Source organism: Rhinatrema bivittatum, chromosome 2 (genome assembly GCF_901001135.1).
Source record: "Rhinatrema bivittatum chromosome 2, aRhiBiv1.1, whole genome shotgun sequence".
NCBI lineage: Eukaryota > Metazoa > Chordata > Amphibia > Gymnophiona > Rhinatrematidae > Rhinatrema > Rhinatrema bivittatum.
The window spans coordinates 133,593,244-133,606,716 of NC_042616.1; the positions used below are offsets into that span (position 1 = coordinate 133,593,244).

Sequence of the window (13,473 nt, forward strand, 5' to 3'; positions counted from 1 at the left end):
AAATCTGCTTCACTTTTTTGGAGGAGTTAATAAACATGTGGATAAAGGTGAACCGGTAGATGTAGTATACTTGGATTTTCAGAAGGCGTTTGACAAAGCTTCTAGGAAAAGTAAAATGTCATGCGATAGGTAGCGATGTCCTTTCGTGGATTGCAAACTGGCTAAAAGACAGGAAACAGAGAGTAGGATTAAATAGACAATTTTCTCAGTGGAAGGCAGTGGCATGGAGTGCCTCAGGGATCTGTTTTGGGACCCTTACTTTTCAATATATTTATAAATGATCTGGAAAGAAATACGACGAGTGGGATAATCAAATTTGCAGATGGCACAAAATTGTTCAGAGTAGTTAAATCACAAGCAGATTGTGATAAATTGCAGGAAGACCTTGTGAGACTGGAAAATTGGGCATCCAAATGGCAGATGAAATTTAATGTGGATAAGTGCAAGGTGATGCATATAGAGAAAAATAACCCATGTTATAATTACACAATGTTGCGTTCCATATTAGGTGCTACAACCCAAGAAAGAGATCTAGGCGTCATAGTGGATAACACATTGAAATCGTCGGTTCAGTGTGCAGGCCTGCGATACTTTAGGAAATGAGGGGCGGGGGGCCGAAACGGGGGGCGGGCCTGCTCTAGCCGGCAGCGATCGCACAGTCGCCGTGCGATCGCAGCCGGTTTCGCACCCAATAGCGCCACCATAAGAGGTATAGCTATTGGGAGCGAAATAGGACGCGAAAAGGGCCTTACCTTTTCGTCGTCCGCGGCGGCTTCGCGGAGTCAACCCCGGTGACGCCCCGACTCCTCCTCTTCCGGGGCCGACTCCGCCCCCATTTTGGTATCGCACGCGAAAAGGGACATTTCGCGTGCGAAACGTCCCTTACCACGTGCGATATATTTAGAAAATAAGGCCCTTAGTCTCTCAAAGTCTTTCAGCTAGGTGCTCCCTCCTGTATCCTGAAAGGATTACCTCAGTCAGTTTTTTTCCGCGAGTCCGTTAGGACATGTGGAGCTCTTTCTCCAGAGAAAGTTATATTCTATGAGGAAAAAGTCTTTAAAAAAGTTAAAAGTTAAAAGAAATGATTACTGCAGGTAAAAACATCTTAACATCCAAACCAGAAAAGCCTCGGCTAGACTTATAATTCTGTTCCTGTGTTAAGTTAATGTCAGCCACAGTTAGCCACATCTCCTGCCACTTCTGCCTCGGGACCCACGACCAGTCGACTTGTGAGGACTGCAGGAAAATGTCCCCTCAGGACTGGAGGCAGAGAGAACATCATGAGCTGAGATCCAGGACTTTGGGCTCTTATGCCTCTTCAGAAGTCTCTGTCAGATCAATTCCAGCTCCAACAATGAAGAAAAAGTCCTCTTTGAAGAAGAGGGCCTCTTCAAACGACCCCCTCAGGTCAGGACACCATCCGCTAAGCGCCAGCCAAAAATCGGCTCAGAGCGCGGGAGATGCGTCGGTGGCATCATGGCTGCATGCTTTACTGACTCATGCGTCAAGATTGAAGCATCGATGCCAGACTCAACACGAAGCATCGAAGCACTGACACATTGAAGAACCGACGCATCAACGCATCGAATCCCTGACGCATAGACGCAGGGAAATGTAATGTTTCCAGTGCAGACACCTTTGCTTGACGCATTCGACTCTGCATCGACGCATTTGATGCAGAAACAACAGGGTCTGAAACAGGTAGTGGCGGTGCATCATGTTTAAATTTAATTTTTTTCTGGATGGAACTGCCTCCCCCTCCAGAGATTTTAGATTGGAACAGCTCCCTTTTTAACTTTAACAGGGGACTGGCACTGCCTTTTGAAGTGCCTCCTCTGCCAATGCCAATCACTCGACTATGTCTGCCTTTCCCTGACATCATGGATTTAATGTTACTGCCTACTAGGGATTTCAATTAAAAGGATTATTTCTTTATTGGTGACTGAACACCTTTGTACCAATATATATGTGAGTGTGGAAAACTACACACACACACACAGACACAGTGCAGTATCTTGCTGTACACCACAACTGAGACTGCTCTGTGTGCACAAAAAATGAACTCCAGAGAAAAGACTGGAAGCCTCAGCAAGCCCAATTCCTACAGGGATGCTGCTTGTTGTTTGAACATACCAACTCCCAGACAGCCACTGGAACTCTCACACTATCTGCTCTGTGTGCACAAAAAATGAAACTCCAGAGAAAAGACTGGAAGCCTCAGCAAGCCCAATTCCTACAGGGATGCTGCTTGTTGTTTGAAAATACCAACTCCCAGACAGCCACTGGAATTCTCACACTATCTCCCACCCACACCACCCAAACCCTGCCTGCAACCTACCCCAGGGGGGTAAGATCAGCAGCAAAATGCCCCTGCTGGCAGATTGTCTCAGTGGAAGAGACAGAGAGACAGTCTGAGTTTAATGAAAAAAAGTACAATAAAAAAAGCCTGGCTGCCTGTCAGGCACAGCAGCAAAAAAGAAAAAATATCTTTTTCAGCAATAGAAAATTAATTGTAGCAAACTAGCAATAGCAATTGAATAAAGATTTGAGATACTTGGAGAGAGCTCAAACAGCAACCTTCTCAGATAGAACCCAAGAAGAAAGTGCACTGTGGCATGCTTGCTTAAGGTAGAAATACAGCAGGAACAGCATCACAGAGCACTGAGAGCAGCAATTGGCTGAATTAGAAAAATGCTTTGCTCTGATATGTTGGCATTCTGGGCTCCTTGCCAACCTGTCTGACCCATTCTATGACAGGGCTGTGAGGTCACTTATGACGCACAGGAAAGGGCTGGTTGTTGCGATGGATACTCCCACAAGACCTTCTCCTATTTCAGAAGGCTGCTAAGAAAGCACTGTGAACGAAACGAATGAAACTAATATGATCTGTTTCATTCATGGGGGCTTGGTATTTGTTTCGCGGACCCACAAATCAAATGGATAGGGACCTATTCGTTGCAGATGTCACATTCGTTGAAAATGAATGCACATCCCTATGAAATACCACTTACCCCAGAAACAAGAAAATAAGGCAGCAAAGCCAATATAGAAACTTGCCTTCTATGTACCAACATATCTCATTGGGAGATGTAATAGGCAACACATCATTGGCTTTACAGCAACAGATCCAGACACTATGGGCTCAATATCCAGAGGGTTTGATATTCAGAAGAAAATGGCTAGGTCCGACAAACTTACATAGGATATTCGGCAGTACGGCTATGCTGTTGAATATCCCCATATTTGGCGCCACTTAGCCATATAAGTTATATCTGACCAAGTTAGACCTGCTGATTGGCAGACTTATCCAATTAACTTGACCAGATAAGTACAAATATAACTATTAGCCAACTAACAGGGAGATGCATCAAGCTGCTTTAGTGCTCTAGCACGTGTTATATCGCTTATATCACTGCGATAGAGCACTAATGTGGCAATATTGCACGATATATGTGATATTTTGTATTTCTCCACCCAGGTTCCCTCCCCTATTGCAATGACCTTCCTTGCATTCAATTTGCATGCATGAATAATGCAAATGCATGCAAAGGTGATCATGCATATGCACTCCTATGCAAATATTTTTTCATGGCTGACTGAGGTGGTCAATCACGATAAAATACCTACACCTCTTGGAAAAGTAGTCAATGTGCGGTGGGAGGCCCGGTACTCTAACGCTGGACCTGTAGTTCCTGGCTCATATCTAAAGAGGCAGCCAAAAAAAAAAAAATAGCCCCCTCTCAACCACTCCATTTGCCACGTCTTTTATTTTTCATACCAGCAGCCCTTTAAGGCAGTGGTTCTCAACCTTTTTCCCATCGTGACACATCGGATAGGCCACGCTCACATGTGTGACACACTGCTCATTACAATTCATGGCGGAAATATAAATTTTAGGTCTGGTAATTATTTTTATTGTTTAAAATGACACAAGGAAAAGATACATATTCTGTCTGAATTGAAATTGCATAAATAGTAAACATCCCACACCAAAACAGCACCAATTTCCAGCACTTAAACAGACACCACCTTACCTAAGAAAAGGCAACACTGGAATATTACACCAGGCCTTAAGACACCAATACATCTCCTATTAGGAAAACGGACCAAGTCAGGCTGCTATAGAGCCCTACACAGAAACTACACGCCAGCAGAAAACCTCACCTGAGTCACATGTGCTGACCCTCACCTAACAAAGAATAAAGAGACCAAAACGCATAACTAGAAGCATGCAGAAAAAACTGAATTGGAAACTGCAACAAGCCAGAGTCTCTGTGTGCAGTGTAATAAAGGAAAAAAGAAACATCACCCATCCTTATAAAACAAATCAAGAAATATAAAATCAGTAGCAGTAAAGCCATACTAACAAAAAGAACAGATTATTTTGAAACAGCTGATGAGTGGAATATCCAATAATTAAAAACTCATATAAAAAATTTCTAGATACCAATAAAATATTTCAAAATAGACACAAAGACCCAGTAATGAAAAATAAGGATACAAAAATGTTTTTGCTCTGCATACCTGGAAACGTTTGATAACCAGGTGTCCTGAGATTGTTTTGAATTAGCAGGAGGAGGAGTGGTTTGCTTGGAACTTTCTCCTCTCTCTCAGTCACATACCAGCGCTCTCTCTCACACTGGCTCTCAATTACACACCTATACACACATGCTCTCAGTCACTCACATATACACATGCTTTTTCTCTCACTTAAATAGGCTCTTAATTACACATTTACACACATGCTGTCTATCTTTTCAAGCTTACACACACAGGCTTTCAATCACTCACATATGCTGTCTTTTTCTCTCACACACAGACTCTCATTCACATGCTTACAAACATGCTCTCTCATTCTCTCACTTTCACACAGGCTCTCAATCACATACTGTCATGCTCTCTCACCTAAACCAGCTCTCAATCACACACAAACACAATGCGCTCTCTCTTACTTATACACACAGGCTCTTAATCATACATACACATGATCTCTCTCACACACAAATGATCTCAATCATACACACACAAAGGATCTCAATCATACACACATATTCTTTCACACAAACAGGTTTTCAATCACAAACTTACACATACAGGTTCCCAATCGTAAACTTACATTCATGCTCTCTCTCTCACAGGCAGGCTCTCAATCACACACATACTCTCTTTTACATATACAGGCTCTCAATCATTCACATACACGCTATCTCACTCACACACATGCTTGCTGTATTGTGTATGCAAGGATACTGCAGAGATTTCTAATGTGTTAAGCATTGCCTACAGTGCAGGCCAATTTACAATGAATGAAATTCCACACAACTCCCAATGCTGACATAGACATTCTATTACTTCCCCTCCAAACAATACATAGGAAACTCATAGGCTAATTTTAAAATGAGTGCACATGCTCCTAAACATGCATGTATTGGCGCAAGCAGAGAAACATTGGAATTTTAAATCATGCGCACACATCTGCGCGTATGATTTAAAATGTCTACCGCACATAAGTATGCTTCTCATTTTAAGATTTGACTCAAGCAAATCTACTTTGCATGTATCTTCCATAGGACTTTGCCGGCTTTAATGCAAGTATGTAAGCAGATTTTAAAACATGCTTGCGTGACAGACATTCCCAGTTTTTCCAACTAGTCCTCCAGTTTGCCCAGTCAATATCAAGGTCTTCCAGATCCCTCTGGTTCTTCATCCTGCATGCTCCCCAGTTGACCCAGATCATCTACTCTATCCCGTAAGCTCTAAAAAGAAAGATCTACAGACTTGTTCCTCATCAGGAGCAGCAGTATGGTTACGTGATCTAGCCTCTGCATGCCGTGGACTTTGGTTTTAAAATACAGAGTATTGGCCCCTCCCTGGAATGCCCATTCCCCATCCCTTTGCCGCCCCTTTATTTCTCACTTGCGCATAGGTACATACACATGTAATTTGTAGCTTTTAAAAATGTGTGTTGCTATGTGGGCATTTTTGCATGAGCAACACTTTTAAAATTGACCTCACAGTGTATAATTCTAAACAGGAGTAAGAACGTGCAAAGAGGTTTCCAGGTCCCTGGGTATAGATGAGAACTGGGCTGGCACTAAAGGTTGTGCATCTACACCAAAATATGGTCCCTGTAGTGATCTGCCCTTCAAAGTGTAACATAGCTGTACTTTCTGCCAACCTTTGTGCTGTTTTCCTTTACTTTTCAGTATGATAATCACTAGCTAGACGATAATGCTACACTAGTGACTTTTTCATGGCTATACTGTATTATTATTATGCATTATTCATAATGCAAAGGATAACTGCAGCTTTATGTTTTTGGCTCCTCAACAGAGACTCTGCATTGACAGTTTTTATGCCCTCTACATGTGCTGGTAATGACCGCATACAGAAAAACCTTAAGGTAGGGACATGTCATCCCTCAGAGCATAGCAGTTCCAACAAACAGCAAGGACCTGTGCTCAAGCAATTTGGAGGCAGATATTCAGTGTTACTTAGCCAGATAAGTAGGGACATATCTGGCTAAGTGGTGGCCACTGAATATCTGACTATGTTCAGTGGTCGCAACTTAGCCAAATAAGTACTTATCTGGATAAGTAGATAGCCAGATATCTTGTGGGTAGGCAATGGGTGTTTTGAGGCAGTGCTACTTATCCGCTTAACTTAGCCGGGTAAATGCTGATATTCTGACTTGTCCAGTTAAATTAACCAGATAAGTTAGATCTGCCATAGAGCAGATACGACTTATCCAACTAAGTAGCTATTTCTACAGGGATATTCAGCAGCGTAGCCGTGCTGCTGAATATCCTACGTAAGTTAGCCGTATAAGCCTTATCTGGCTAACTTACCTAAACATTTAAGTTTGAGTATTGCAACCCATATATCCTGTCAGTTTGGCATCAGACAGTCCTTCACTCTTTATACTTATCTCCAACTATACCATACAATTTTTGGCAATAAAGTGCAGGCATATGAGTGCAAGCTCCTGATGGATACTCAGTTAGAGGTTTTGTGCCATTCAGCATACATGTCCTTTTCAGTATACCCATCAATGCTAAAGTTTCACAGAGCCAAAAATTATAAAATATATAGCTCACATTGACACAGTTGTGACTCACACATGCCCTATGGCCACTGGCTCTGCCATTTATGCTGTCTGCCACCCACCTAAGGCACTAATGAGGCACTAATGGACTTACATCAGTAAAGCTGTTTGTGTGTGTATGCATATGCACATATTTAGGACTAAGGGGTATTCATACATATATGACTATAATTACTTAATAAGAAGGTCAGTCAAGGTTTAATCACCATAGCCCGTTATTTTATTTATTTATTTATTTATTTATTTATTTATTTATTTAATTAAACATTTTTATATACCGGCATTCGTTGTGGACATCATGTCGGTTCACAGTAAACAGGTTAAGTTTGGAAATTACATTTTAACAGGGAAGTCAAAACTGGGAGAGGGGGTTATCCAGAAGTGATTCAATGCAAGGCATCTAGAATGGAACTGTAAAAGAAACAAAAATGTAACATTACAGCTTGAGGGAGAGCCCTTCAGGAGAGCAGATCATAAACAACACAAAATGCCTTGCTGTGGCCCTTTGCAGCAGAGAAATTTCTGCTTGAGGGCTAGAATGGGGATGGGCACTTTTAAGAACAAATGTAAACAGGCCTAAAGAGGTAGGAGAAGAAACATGCCAGTGCATTAGCTCTCACATGCCAGAAGCCTTTGACCTCAAAGTGATACATAGGAGGACATTGACAGCGCAGACCAAGAAACACCCTGACCCTTATGGATTCTCACAGGATGCATTGCTGGCCCATTTTATGGCAAGGCACACATGTGGATGGTGTTGTGGTCACAAGTGTCCATGCTGTCTGACCCGGGTCATCTTTATGAGGTACTGCCATGAAGAGTGAAAATTGCAACTTCAGTGTTAAAGTAGAACGTTAGCCATCCATTCTATTTAGATTTTCCGGACAAAGTATCTTGTGTGTCAGAGGGCCCAAGTTTACACTTGTCTGTTGTTCCAGCCAAGTCTGCCTCCTCTCAATGCCTCTAACTATCCCTGAGGTTTACCTTGTGCTTAAAGGCAGTGCTTCCATAGATACACAGAAGGCTTGGGACTCTGCAAAACCCAAAAGAAGCCAAAGACAGAGCTGGTGAGCTGCAGTAAAAGACCCACTCTACATTGATCAAATCAAGGTTTTAAGAAGGCCATGATCTGTACTTACTGAAAAGTTATCCATTTAAATGGCTAGCCGGGGATATTCAGCGCCATATGTGCCTAAATTCCAGGTGTACATTGAGATGTGCACCTAGAATTTAGGCATATAAATTGGAGGCATTCTGGGGTGGATGGGAGGTGTTTCAAGGTGGGCCAAAGTTAGCTGCATAAGTTATGGCTAATTCCATTATTCGGAGTTAGCCACCTAACCAATGCAGCTTACTCTGGTCGGCCCATAGGGCTGTCCTAAAGTTAGCCGATTTGACATAACCAGCTAACTTTAAGATAGCTAGGGATATTCAGCGGGATTATCTCCTTCCATTAAGTAAAACGTCATGGGATAGGTGGTGATGTGCTTTTGTGGATTGCAAGCTGGCTAAAAGACAGGAAACAGAGAGTAGGATTAAATGGACAGTTTTCTCAGTGGAAGGGAGTGGACAGTGGAGTGCCTCAGGGATCTGTATTGGGACCCTTACTTTTCAATATATTTATAAATGATCTGGAAAGAAATACGACGAGTGAGATAATCATATTTGCAGATGACACAAAATTGTTCAGAGTAGTTAAATCACAAGCAGATTGTGATAAATTGCAGGAAGACCTTGTGAGACTGGAAAATTGGGCATCCAAATGGCAGATGAAATTTATGTGGATAAGTTGCATGGTGATGCATATAGGGAAAAATAACCCATGCTATAATTACACAAAGTTGGGTTCCATATTAGGTGCTACAACCCAAGAAAGAGATCTAGGTGTCATAGTGGATAACACATTGAAATTGTCGGTTCAGTGTGCTGCGGCAGTCAAAAAAAGCAAACAGAATGTTGGGAATTATTAGAAAGGGAATGGTGAATAAAACGGAAAATGTCATAATGTCTCTGTATCGCTCCATGGTGAGATCGCACCTTGAATACTGTGTACAATTCTGGTCGCCGCATTGCAAAAAAGATATAGTTGCGATGGAGAAGGTACAGAGAAGGGCAACCAAAATGATAAGGGGAATGGAACAGCTCCCCTATGAGGAAAGACTAAAGAGGTTAGGACTTTTCAGCTTGGAGAAGAGACGGCTGAGGGGGGATATGATAGAGATGTTTAAAACCATGAGAGGTCTAGAACGGGTAGATGTGACTCGGTTATTTTCTCTTTCGGATAGTAGAAAGACTAGGGGCCACTCCATGAAGTTAGCATGGGGCACATTTAAAACTAATTGGAGAAAGTTCTTTTGTACTCAACGCACAATTAAACTCTGGAATTTGTTACCAGAGGATGTGGTTAGTGCAGTTAGTATAGCTGTGTTTAAAAAAGGATTGGATAAGTTCTTGGAGGAGAAGTCCATTACCTGCTATTAAGTTCACTTAAGGCCTGATTTTCAAAAGCATTTACATGCTTAAAAATGGGTTTTATATGTATAAATGCACTTTAACTGAGTAAGTGGGCTTTTGAAAATTGCTACAACATAGCCATTGAATCTTCCATAGAATTCACCCACATAAGTGCATGTTAAGAGGATAAATAGCTTTTGAAAATTGCTACAATAGTAGTTACATTTACCTGTGTAAATACTTTTGAAAATTACCCCCTTAGAGAATAGCCACTGCCATTAGCAATGGTAACATGGAATAGACTTAGTTTTTGGGTACTTGCCAGGTACTTATGGCCTGGATTGGCCACTGTTGGAAACAGGATGCTGGGCTTGATGGGACCCTTGGTCTGACCCAGTATGGCATTTTCTTATGTTAGCCAGATGGCTATATCTAGCTAACTTAACTAGCCGCTCTGTGGCTGGATATCAACCGCTATGATTCTGTGATGAATGTGGCTTAGACTCCATGTGGTTTCCCCAGATGTGCAGTGAGACACACAGGAACCTCTAGATCCTGGTTCATCTCTGCTGGGATGCCATTCCTGTTCTTACAGGACAAGCAGGATGGTAGTCCTCACATATGGGTGACATCATCAGGATGGAGCCCAATCACGGAAAACTTCTGTCAAAGTTTCCAAAACTTTGACTGGCCCCTACTGGGCATGCCCAGCATGGCACTAACCCTGCAGCCAGCAGGGGTCCCCCTTCAGTCTTCTTTTTTCTGCGCAGCAGTAGCCTCGCGGTTTAGGAGCTCTGCAGAGATTCCTGACAGGAATTTTCCTCACGGACTTAATTAAAAATATTTCGCCCCACAGGGGTCCCCCCTCTAACTTTCTCCGACCGCGGTACTCCGGTATGTTTTTTCACCGTTTTTCGTCGGTTACCGTCGAGTTTGGCCCTCGCGGCCTACTGGCCGTCGACTGTACCGCGGCTCGATTTTTCTATGGCCATGGCGTCGGGGTTTCGGCGGTATCCAGACTGTACTCGCACCATGTCTATCACAGACCCTCATGGAGTCTGAGTTCTGTGTTTTGGCCGTGAGCATGATGTCCCGACTTGCACCAAGTGTGCCCTCATGACACCAAAGGGTCGCAAAGCCAGAATGGAGAAGATGGGATTCCTCTTCCGTGCTCATACCCCGACGCCGTCCATCGCATCGAAGTCATCGGAACCGTCAAAGTCGCACCACCATCGACAACCGTCCGGTGACAGCCCGCCATCGATGCCTTCACGGTCATCGACTCCCATCTCTCCCCCTCAAGATCGAGGGGATCGTAGGGAGAAGCATCGCCATCGGCATCGTAAGTCTCGGACCTTTGAGAGAGCGAAATCATCGGCCTCGCCACCGTCCGAGCCACCGTCGAAGAAGCCCCGTCCAGGAGCGGCACCAACCACTCCTGCGACTGGGACATCGAGGCCACCCTCACCCAATCGGGGTTTGGGAACATAAGAACATAAGAAAATGCCATACTGGGTCAGACCAAGGGTCCATCAAGCCCAGCATCCTGTTTCCAACAGTGGCCAATCCAGGCCAAAAGAACCTGGCAAGTACCCAAAAACTAAGTCTATTCCATGATACCATTGCTAATGGCAGTGGCTATTCTCTAAGTGAACTTAATAGCAGGTAATGGACTTCTCCTCCAAGAACTTATCCAATCCTTTTTTAAACACAGCTATACTAACTGCACTAACCCCATCCTCTGGCAACAAATTCCAGAGTTTAATTGTGCATTGAGTAAAAAAGAACTTTCTCCGATTAGTTTTAAATGTGCCACATGCTAACTTCATGGAGTGCCCCCTAGTCTTTCTACTATCCGAAAGAGTAAATAACCAATTCACATCTACCCGTTCTAGACCTCTCATGATTTTAAACACCTCTATCATATCCCCCCTCAGTCGTCTCTTCTCCAAGCTGAAAAGTCCTATACTCTTTAGTCTTTCCTCATAGGGGAGTTGTTCCATTCCCCTTATCATTTTGGTAGGCCGTGAGCATGATGTCCTGACTTGCACCAAGTGTGCCCTCATGACTCCAAAGGGTCGCAAAGCCAGAATGGAGAAGATGGGACTCGTCTTCCGTGCTCATACCCCGACGCCATCCATCGCATCGACGTCATCGGAACCATCAAAGTCGCACCACCGCCTGTAAAGGTGGTCCCTCCGACTGTGCCTCAGCCTCCCTCTTCCGTCACGGAGCCGGAGCTGATTGCCCCAGGTCTCCAGGAAGAACTGGACCAGCTGGTCCAGGAGGCCATCGACAAAACGATGCAACGACACCAGGTCCCTCCGGCACTGAGAGTGGAACCGGTCACCGACCCGATTCCAGCAGCGCTGGCACCGCTGCTCTCCCGGATGGAGGCGCTCATGACTGCCCTTCCACCGGTGATTCCTGGGTCTTCGATGGCTCCGGTGCGCTCCCCGATGACTGCTTCATTGGGAGGAGAAACACCGTTCCGCATTCCGTCCCTCGCCACCGATTCACTCATCGGGGGCGATACGCACATTGGCGCCATCGATGCCGGCACCGATGCCCCCGAGGGCGTCCGCGGTGCCCCCGGCAATTCCTTCGATTTTCTCGGAGCCTCAGCTGGGCCCTTCGGGTATCCAACCCCCTTCTCGTCCTACAGGTCAGCCTTCTGATCCTTATGACACCTGGGGTGATGATACTTCCACAGACACCGATGATTTACCTTCACCTCCTTCTCCTACTGAAAGTAGAAAGCGTTCTCCTCCAGAGGACCTCTCTTTCATTAATTTTGTGAAGGAAATGTCTGACCTGGTCCCTTTTCAGCTTCAGACGGAGCAAGATGATAGGCACCAGATGATGGAGCTTCTCCAATTCCTGGATGCCCCCAAAGTGATCACCTCTATTCCCATTCATCAAGTTCTTCTTGACCTCCTCAAAAAGAACTGGGAAAATCCTGGATCCATTGCCCCAGTACACAGGAAAGCTGACACTACTTATCTAGTGTAGTCAGCCCCGGGCTTTCAAAAATCTCAGCTTGACCACCACTCAGTTGTGGTAGAGTCAACTCAAAAGAAAGCAAAAAGGACGAAGCCACACTCCTCTACCCCTCCTGTCAAGGAACACAAGTTCCTAGACAATATTGGTCGACGAGTGTTCCAAGGGGCCATGCTCATCTCTAGAATTGCTTTCTACCAGCTGTACATGACCCAATACAATAGGTTCATCTTCAAGCAAATACAGGACTTCTCTGAAACCCTGCCTGACCAATTCCAAGAACATCTTCAAATCCTTGTCAATAAGGGCTTTGAGGCAGGAAAGCATGAGATAAGAACAGCTTACGATATCTTTGACACCTCCACTAGAGTGTCTGCAACTGCCATTTCGGCACGGCGCTGGGCCTGGCTCAAGTCTTCTGACCTTCACCCAGAAATACAAGAGAGGCTCTCTGACCTGCCCTGTATTGGTGATAATCTATTCGGTGAACAGATTCAGCAAATAGTGGCTGAGTTAAAGGACCATCATGAGACCCTCAAACAGCTCTCATCGATACCTTCTGACTTCCCTTCTAGACAGCCCTCCAAAAAGGACTCTAAGAAGTCATTCTTCCGGCAAGGAAGTACTATCCCCCACCAACAAGAACCTGAGTGACTAGGCCTTATCACAAATCTCAGCCTCGCAAGCAAAAGTCACAAGCAGCTCCCCAGCCGGGGCCTGCTTCAGGCTTTTGACTTTCACTTGGAGAGCAGCAGCCTGATTCCTCTGCCAAGCATACCAGTGGGAGGTTGATTATGCCACTTTCATGGAATGTGGCAAGCAATCACAACTGACCAATGGGTGAGAGCAATCATTGCTCAGGGTTACCATCTGAATTTTCTTGCTGTTCCACCGGACTCCCCACCGCTACAAGC

General features: G+C 44.4%; 1 protein-coding gene across 1 annotated transcript in view; it reads left to right on the top strand.

Moving 5' to 3' along the window:
* The window catches only part of ARMC4 (armadillo repeat containing 4), an 890,525-nt gene that overhangs the window by 624,091 nt on the left and 252,961 nt on the right, over positions 1–13,473 (top strand). The window lies entirely within an intron of this gene.